Here is a 7,500-nt window from a genome sequence, read left to right as displayed (position 1 = left end):
CCCGACTCGAAGGAGAGGTCCCGCCGACGCTCGCACCGGCCGCTACGGGCCTGGCACCCTCTACGGGCCGTGGCCTCATTCAAGTTGGACTTGGGCTCGGCGCGAGGCGTCGGGGGTAGTGGACCCTCCCAAACACCACATGCCACGACAGGCGGCAGCCTGCGGGGTTCGGTGCTGGACTCTTCCCTGTTCGCTCGCCGCTACTGGGGGAATCCTTGTTAGTTTCTTTTCCTCCGCTTAGTAATATGCTTAAATTCAGCGGGTAGTCTCGCCTGCTCTGAGGTCGTTGTACGAGGTGTCGCACGCCACACCGCCAGCCGGCTGTGGCACGCTACCGAGTAAGTACCGTATGCGAACCGCCAGGCGACGGGGCGCGCATCGCACATTTCAGGAGGCGCGGCCGGCCCCACAGGCGGCCGCGACGCTCCCAGGTCTGCGAAGCGGGGCAAACGCCGCGCGCTTCAGTATACGTAGCCGACCCTCAGCCAGACGTGGCCCGGGAACGGAATCCATGGACCGCAATGTGCGTTCGAAACGTCGATGTTCATGTGTCCTGCAGTTCACATGTCGACGCGCAATTTGCTGCGTTCTTCATCGACCCACGAGCCGAGTGATCCACCGTCCCTGGGTGATCTTTTCTTAGTTTCCACTGTCTCTTTCAAGACAGTTGCATAGGCGGGACTAGGCGTGTGGCGGCCCTGTTCAAGCGTTCTGTGTCCAACGGCCTCACGGCCGATGGGCGTCGTACGGCTCCACACCGGAGCGGACAGGCAGTCGGGCGAAAGTCATTCAAAAACCGGCGCCAGGCGCCAGGTGCCGCAGGCCAGCCGCTCCAGCGCTTCAGCGCTCGTACCACACAACATTGGCGTTAGTTTTGAGAAGCACGCGTGGTTCCGCACGCGGCGCACGGCTACTGCGAGCCGTACAGGTAGCGTGTTGCGCGACACGACACGCACACCGAAAGACATGCAGTCTAGTCGGTAATGATCCTTCCGCAGGTTCACCTACGGAAACCTTGTTACGACTTTTACTTCCTCTAAATGATCAAGTTTGGTCATCTTTCCGGTAGCATCGGCAACGACAGAGTCAATGCCGCGTACCAGTCCGAAGACCTCACTAAATCATTCAATCGGTAGTAGCGACGGGCGGTGTGTACAAAGGGCAGGGACGTAATCAACGCGAGCTTATGACTCGCGCTTACTGGGAATTCCTCGTTCATGGGGAACAATTGCAAGCCCCAATCCCTAGCACGAAGGAGGTTCAGCGGGTTACCCCGACCTTTCGGCTAGGAAGACACGCTGATTCCTTCAGTGTAGCGCGCGTGCGGCCCAGAACATCTAAGGGCATCACAGACCTGTTATTGCTCAATCTCGTGCGGCTAGAAGCCGCCTGTCCCCTCTAAGAAGAAAAGTAATCGCTGACAGCACGAAGGATGTCACGCGACTAGTTAGCAGGCTAGAGTCTCGTTCGTTATCGGAATTAACCAGACAAATCGCTCCACCAACTAAGAACGGCCATGCACCACCACCCACCGAATCAAGAAAGAGCTATCAATCTGTCAATCCTTCCGGTGTCCGGGCCTGGTGAGGTTTCCCGTGTTGAGTCAAATTAAGCCGCAGGCTCCACTCCTGGTGGTGCCCTTCCGTCAATTCCTTTAAGTTTCAGCTTTGCAACCATACTTCCCCCGGAACCCAAAAGCTTTGGTTTCCCGGAGGCTGCCCGCCGAGTCATCGGAGGAACTGCGGCGGATCGCTGGCTGGCATCGTTTATGGTTAGAACTAGGGCGGTATCTGATCGCCTTCGAACCTCTAACTTTCGTTCTTGATTAATGAAAACATACTTGGCAAATGCTTTCGCTTCTGTTCGTCTTGCGACGATCCAAGAATTTCACCTCTAACGTCGCAATACGAATGCCCCCGCCTGTCCCTATTAATCATTACCTCGGGTTCCGAAAACCAACAAAATAGAACCGAGGTCCTATTCCATTATTCCATGCACACAGTATTCAGGCGGGCTTGCCTGCTTTAAGCACTCTAATTTGTTCAAAGTAAACGTGCCGGCCCACCGAGACACTCACTCAAGAGCACCCTGGTAGGATTGCAACGGGGTCCGCCTCGGGACGCACGAGCACGCACGAGGCGCGTCGCACGCCTTCAGCTCGCCCCACCGGCAGGACGTCCCACGATACATGCCAGTTAAACACCGACGGGCGGTGAACCAACAGCGTGGGACACAAATCCAACTACGAGCTTTTTAACCGCAACAACTTTAATATACGCTATTGGAGCTGGAATTACCGCGGCTGCTGGCACCAGACTTGCCCTCCAATAGATACTCGTTAAAGGATTTAAAGTGTACTCATTCCGATTACGGGGCCTCGGATGAGTCCCGTATCGTTATTTTTCGTCACTACCTCCCCGTGCCGGGAGTGGGTAATTTGCGCGCCTGCTGCCTTCCTTGGATGTGGTAGCCGTTTCTCAGGCTCCCTCTCCGGAATCGAACCCTGATTCCCCGTTACCCGTTACAACCATGGTAGGCGCAGAACCTACCATCGACAGTTGATAAGGCAGACATTTGAAAGATGCGTCGCCGGTACGAGGACCGTGCGATCAGCCCAAAGTTATTCAGAGTCACCAAGGCAAACGGACCGGACGAGCCGACCGATTGGTTTTGATCTAATAAAAGCGTCCCTTCCATCTCTGGTCGGGACTCTGTTTGCATGTATTAGCTCTAGAATTACCACAGTTATCCAAGTAACGTGGGTACGATCTAAGGAACCATAACTGATTTAATGAGCCATTCGCGGTTTCACCTTAATGCGGCTTGTACTGAGACATGCATGGCTTAATCTTTGAGACAAGCATATGACTACTGGCAGGATCAACCAGGGAGCTGCGTCAACTAGAGCTGAGCAGCCGGCCGCCCGGGAGTGTGTCCCGGGGGCCCGCGCGAACACGCAAGCGTCCGCTCAATTATTCTGCAAACAGGAGGAGGCTGAGCTCCCCTGCACCATACACCTCGAAACCCTCTCAGGTCCCGGCGGCGCGCAGCGCCGTCCTAAGTACTTGGTCGGGTTCGAGAGAGGCGCAATCGCCCGGAGTTTGGCGAGTAGACGCTTTAGGTGCGACCACCCGTGCTCCCAACTGAGCTTGCCGCTGCCGACAGAGGCCCGGGAGCGTGCTGTCGTGGCATTGCCGGCGGGGAACAACACGCGCCACCTACGGTGACCGGCAGCTCCAACGCCAGCGCCACAGAAGGACAAAAGCCCCACTTGGGTGCCGAAGCGAACTCTCCCAGCACAGCGCACGCGCCAACACGTCCGCACAGCTGCGATACAAACCACCTGCGAGAACCGCAGAGGCGACCGAGCAGCAGACGGCGTCGCGGCGCCGAGCGCCGGGCGGCGGCGCATCCTCAGCGCACACAGTCCTCAATCGGACCAGCACACTGCAGATGTCCACCGCGCTTCGCACCGGGCCCGCGAGGACCTACTTTGGCCGCACGGCGCCGCGTGCAGGGTGCGCCGGCGCGCAGCTGCGCCGCCTGCCGCCTCCGTCGGCCGGCGCGCCTGCCACTGGCCGCCCCCACCAGCCGGCTGTAGCGCGTGCGCCCACGCACCGCACGGCCAACACGCCGGGAGGCCCCCCCTCACCGGCCGGGGACGGTCCCACCCAGCCACCGCCGCGTATCGCTTCACACCCACATGCCATTCACGTTCGTGGGCATGGTGGGTATCGCTGCAACAACCGGTTGGTAGCTCAACCGATCGTCGCCATCACTGATTCACCCCTAGCGAGAACAACCGCACCACAACGGTTTACCAGTTGTTCATTTGCGTAACGTCACCAGCAAACGTAGGCGTCCATCGCCATTTGCAAATTCAACGATTGTTGCATGCCTGTGTCAGGTGTCACGACACACTGTCTGCCCACATACACGCAACAACATGTCCACGCTTAGCGAACACGTGGAAGGTGGCCCCCGTACGTATGCGATGTCCATTGCGCGAACGACTGTCAACCGGCCTCTGTCGCATGTCGCAGATGTGGAACGCAGTGCACCGTGCTATCACGGTGTGTGAGAAGAGACGACTACGTCTGACAACACGCGCCACTACATCAACAGACGGCTCATGCTGATCGCCATCCAGGGCATACCACACTGCAATCCAGCTCTTATAGGGAGACGACACGTAGCTGAGTGCACAACATTTGGACCGCATGGTTCGCCGTTGTTGGCGCAGTCGTTGTACGGTCACATGTACCACGATGTATCATTCAGTACATGAGGACCAATGTGCAGTACAGTGTGTGATTTGGACGTACAACATCAGCGGACAGTTGACACAGGCCGTACCACAGCGTAGGCTAAGTGCTTCGCCATGCGAATGCCAATGAACAACTGCAAATGCCAATGAACAACTGCAAAGGGCATTGAGCATGTACGTCCTGCTGCCATCCACATTACAGTGTATAGCTGCAAGGTGTTTAACATGAAGCGATACACTGGGGACCGGGCAGTGCGAGTAGCAAACTATATTGCGGGGGTTGCAGTTAGGCAACACTACACTAATTTAACGCGTCGTATGACAATTACAGAGCAGGTTAAGGCCCAACGTGTGTTGGGTTAAGGCCCAACGTGTGTTGGGTTAAGGCCCAACGTGTGTTGGGTTAAGGCCCAACGTGTGTTGGGTTACGGCCCAACGTGTGTTGGGTTAAGGCCCAACGTGTGTTGGGTTAAGGCCCAACGTGTGTTGGGTTACGTTAAGGGGCAATGTGGGTTACGTTAAGGGGCAATGTGGGTTACGTTAAGGGGCAATGTGGGTTACGTTACGGCGCAATATAGGTTACGTTACGGCGCAATATAGGTTACGTTAAGGGGCAATGTGGGTTACGTTACGGCGCAATATAGGTTACGTTACGGCGCAATATAGGTTACGTTAAGGCGCAATATCGGTTACGTTAAGGCGCAATACAGGTTACGTTAAGGCGCAATACAGGTTACGTTAAGGCGCAATACAGGTTACGTTAAGGCGCAATACAGGTTACGTTAAGGCGCAATACAGGTTACGTTAAGGCGCAATACAGGTTACGTTAAGGCGCAATACAGGTTACGTTAAGGCGCAATACAGGTTACGTTAAGGCGCAATGCAGGTTACGTTAAGGCGCAATGCAGGTTACGTTAAGGCGCAATACAGGTTACGTTAAGGCGCAATGCAGGTTACGTTAAGGCGCAATGCAGGTTACGTTAAGGCGCAATACAGGTTACGTTAAGGCGCAATACAGGTTACGTTAAGGCGCAATACAGGTTACGTTAAGGCGCAATACAGGTTACGTTAAGGCGCAATACAGGTTACGTTAAGGCGCAATACAGGTTACGTTAAGGCGCAATACAGGTTACGTTAAGGCGCAATACAGGTTACGTTAAGGCGCAATACAGGTTACGTTAAGGCGCAATACAGGTTACGTTAAGGCGCAATACAGGTTACGTTAAGGCGCAATACAGGTTACGTTAAGGCGCAATACAGGTTACGTTAAGGCGCAATACAGGTTACGTTAAGGCGCAATACAGGTTACGTTAAGGCGCAATACAGGTTACGTTAAGGCGCAATACAGGTTACGTTAAGGCGCAATACAGGTTACGTTAAGGCGCAATACAGGTTACGTTAAGGCGCAATACAGGTTACGTTAAGGCGCAATACAGGTTACGTTAAGGCGCAATACAGGTTACGTTAAGGCGCAATACAGGTTACGTTAAGGCGCAATACAGGTTTACGTTAAGGCGCAATACAGGTTACGTTAAGGCGCAATACAGGTTAGGTTAAGGCGCAATACAGGTTAGGTTAAGGCGCAATACAGGTTAGGTTAAGGTACGACATAGGTTAGGTTAAGGTACGACATAGGTTAGGTTAAGGTACGACATAGGTTAGGTTAAGGTACGACATAGGTTAGGTTAAGGTACGACATAGGTTAGGTTAAGGTACGACATAGGTTAGGTTAAGGTACGACATAGGTTAGGTTAAGGTACGACATAGGTTAGGTTAAGGTACGACATAGGTTAGGTTAAGGTACGACATAGGTTAGGTTAAGGTACGACATAGGTTAGGTTAAGGTACGACATAGGTTAGGTTAAGGTACGACATAGGTTAGGTTAAGGTACGACATAGGTTAGGTTAAGGTACGACATAGGTTAGGTTAAGGTACGACATAGGTTAGGTTAAGGTACGACATAGGTTAGGTTAAGGTACGACATAGGTTAGGTTAAGGTACGACATAGGTTAGGTTAAGGTACGACATAGGTTAGGTTAAGGTACGACATAGGTTAGGTTAAGGTACGACATAGGTTAGGTTAAGGTACGACATAGGTTAGGTTAAGGTACGACATAGGTTAGGTTAAGGTACGACATAGGTTAGGTTAAGGTACGACATAGGTTAGGTTAAGGTACGACATAGGTTAGGTTAAGGTACGACATAGGTTAGGTTAAGGTACGACATAGGTTAGGTTAAGGTACGACATAGGTTAGGTTAAGGTACGACATAGGTTAGGTTAAGGTACGACATAGGTTAGGTTAAGGTACGACATAGGTTAGGTTAAGGTACGACATAGGTTAGGTTAAGGTACGACATAGGTTAGGTTAAGGTACGACATAGGTTAGGTTAAGGTACGACATAGGTTAGGTTAAGGTACGACATAGGTTAGGTTAAGGTACGACATAGGGTAGGTTAAGGTACGACATAGGTTAGGTTAAGGTACGACATAGGTTAGGTTACGGTACGACATAGGTTAGGTTACGGTACGACATAGGTTAGGTTACGGTACGACATAGGTTAGGTTACGGTACGACATAGGTTAGGTTACGGTACGACATAGGTTAGGTTACGGTACGACATAGGTTAGGTTACGGTACGACATAGGTTAGGTTACGGTACGACATAGGTTAGGTTACGGTACGACATAGGTTAGGTTACGGTACGACATAGGTTAGGTTACGGTACGACATAGGTTAGGTTACGGTACGACATAGGTTAGGTTACGGTACGACATAGGTTAGGTTACGGTACGACATAGGTTAGGTTACGGTACGACATAGGTTAGGTTACGGTACGATATAGGTTAGGTTACGGTACGATATAGGTTAGGTTAAGGTACACATTGTTGTAAGGAAAGGTTTAATGGGGGGCGGGGCGGGGCGGCCGGTTTGTTGATTGTGATTATAGTAAGTGGATGCCTGCGGCATCATCTGATTTGCCACGTCAGGATGCACCTTTGGCTCATGACAGGCGGCGCTCTCATTCCATGCTTGTGGCAGACCTGTGTCTTTCATTCCTGCCATTGTTTGTGTGCTGTGAGAGGAGGCAGTATTGTGATGTTGGGTGCACCCCTGTGTAGGACATGTGTGGGTGTTGGTGGCTTGGCTGAGCAATGGTGGTTGTCGGGTGGGTGGGATATTCTGTTTTCTGAGTGGACCTCCCAGTCTGGTTATGACAGTGTGGATTGTCT

The 7,500-nt window shown here is 52.7% G+C and overlaps 3 non-coding genes across 3 annotated transcripts in view; all 3 read right to left on the bottom strand.

Annotated features, from left to right (window-relative positions):
• LOC124561093 overlaps positions 1 to 286 on the bottom strand; it is a 4,209-nt gene extending 3,923 nt beyond the window's left edge. Inside the window, exon 1 of the ribosomal RNA XR_006969546.1 lies at positions 1 to 286. This exon is cut by the window's left edge and continues 3,923 nt beyond it. This is a non-coding gene — a ribosomal RNA (large subunit ribosomal RNA).
• Positions 287 to 475: 189 nt separating this feature from the next.
• LOC124561096 lies at positions 476 to 630 on the bottom strand. Its single transcript, XR_006969548.1, has one exon. It is a non-coding gene; the product is annotated as a 5.8S ribosomal RNA (ribosomal RNA).
• A 351-nt stretch (positions 631 to 981) lies between these two features.
• Positions 982 to 2,891, bottom strand: LOC124561098. Its single transcript, XR_006969550.1, has one exon. It is a non-coding gene; the product is annotated as a small subunit ribosomal RNA (ribosomal RNA).
• Between the last annotated feature and the right edge of the window lie 4,609 nt (positions 2,892 to 7,500).

This window comes from Schistocerca americana, unplaced genomic scaffold, assembly GCF_021461395.2.
Source record: "Schistocerca americana isolate TAMUIC-IGC-003095 unplaced genomic scaffold, iqSchAmer2.1 HiC_scaffold_1150, whole genome shotgun sequence".
Taxonomy (NCBI): domain Eukaryota; kingdom Metazoa; phylum Arthropoda; class Insecta; order Orthoptera; family Acrididae; genus Schistocerca; species Schistocerca americana.
This window is presented reverse-complemented; position numbering and strand designations above follow the sequence as displayed.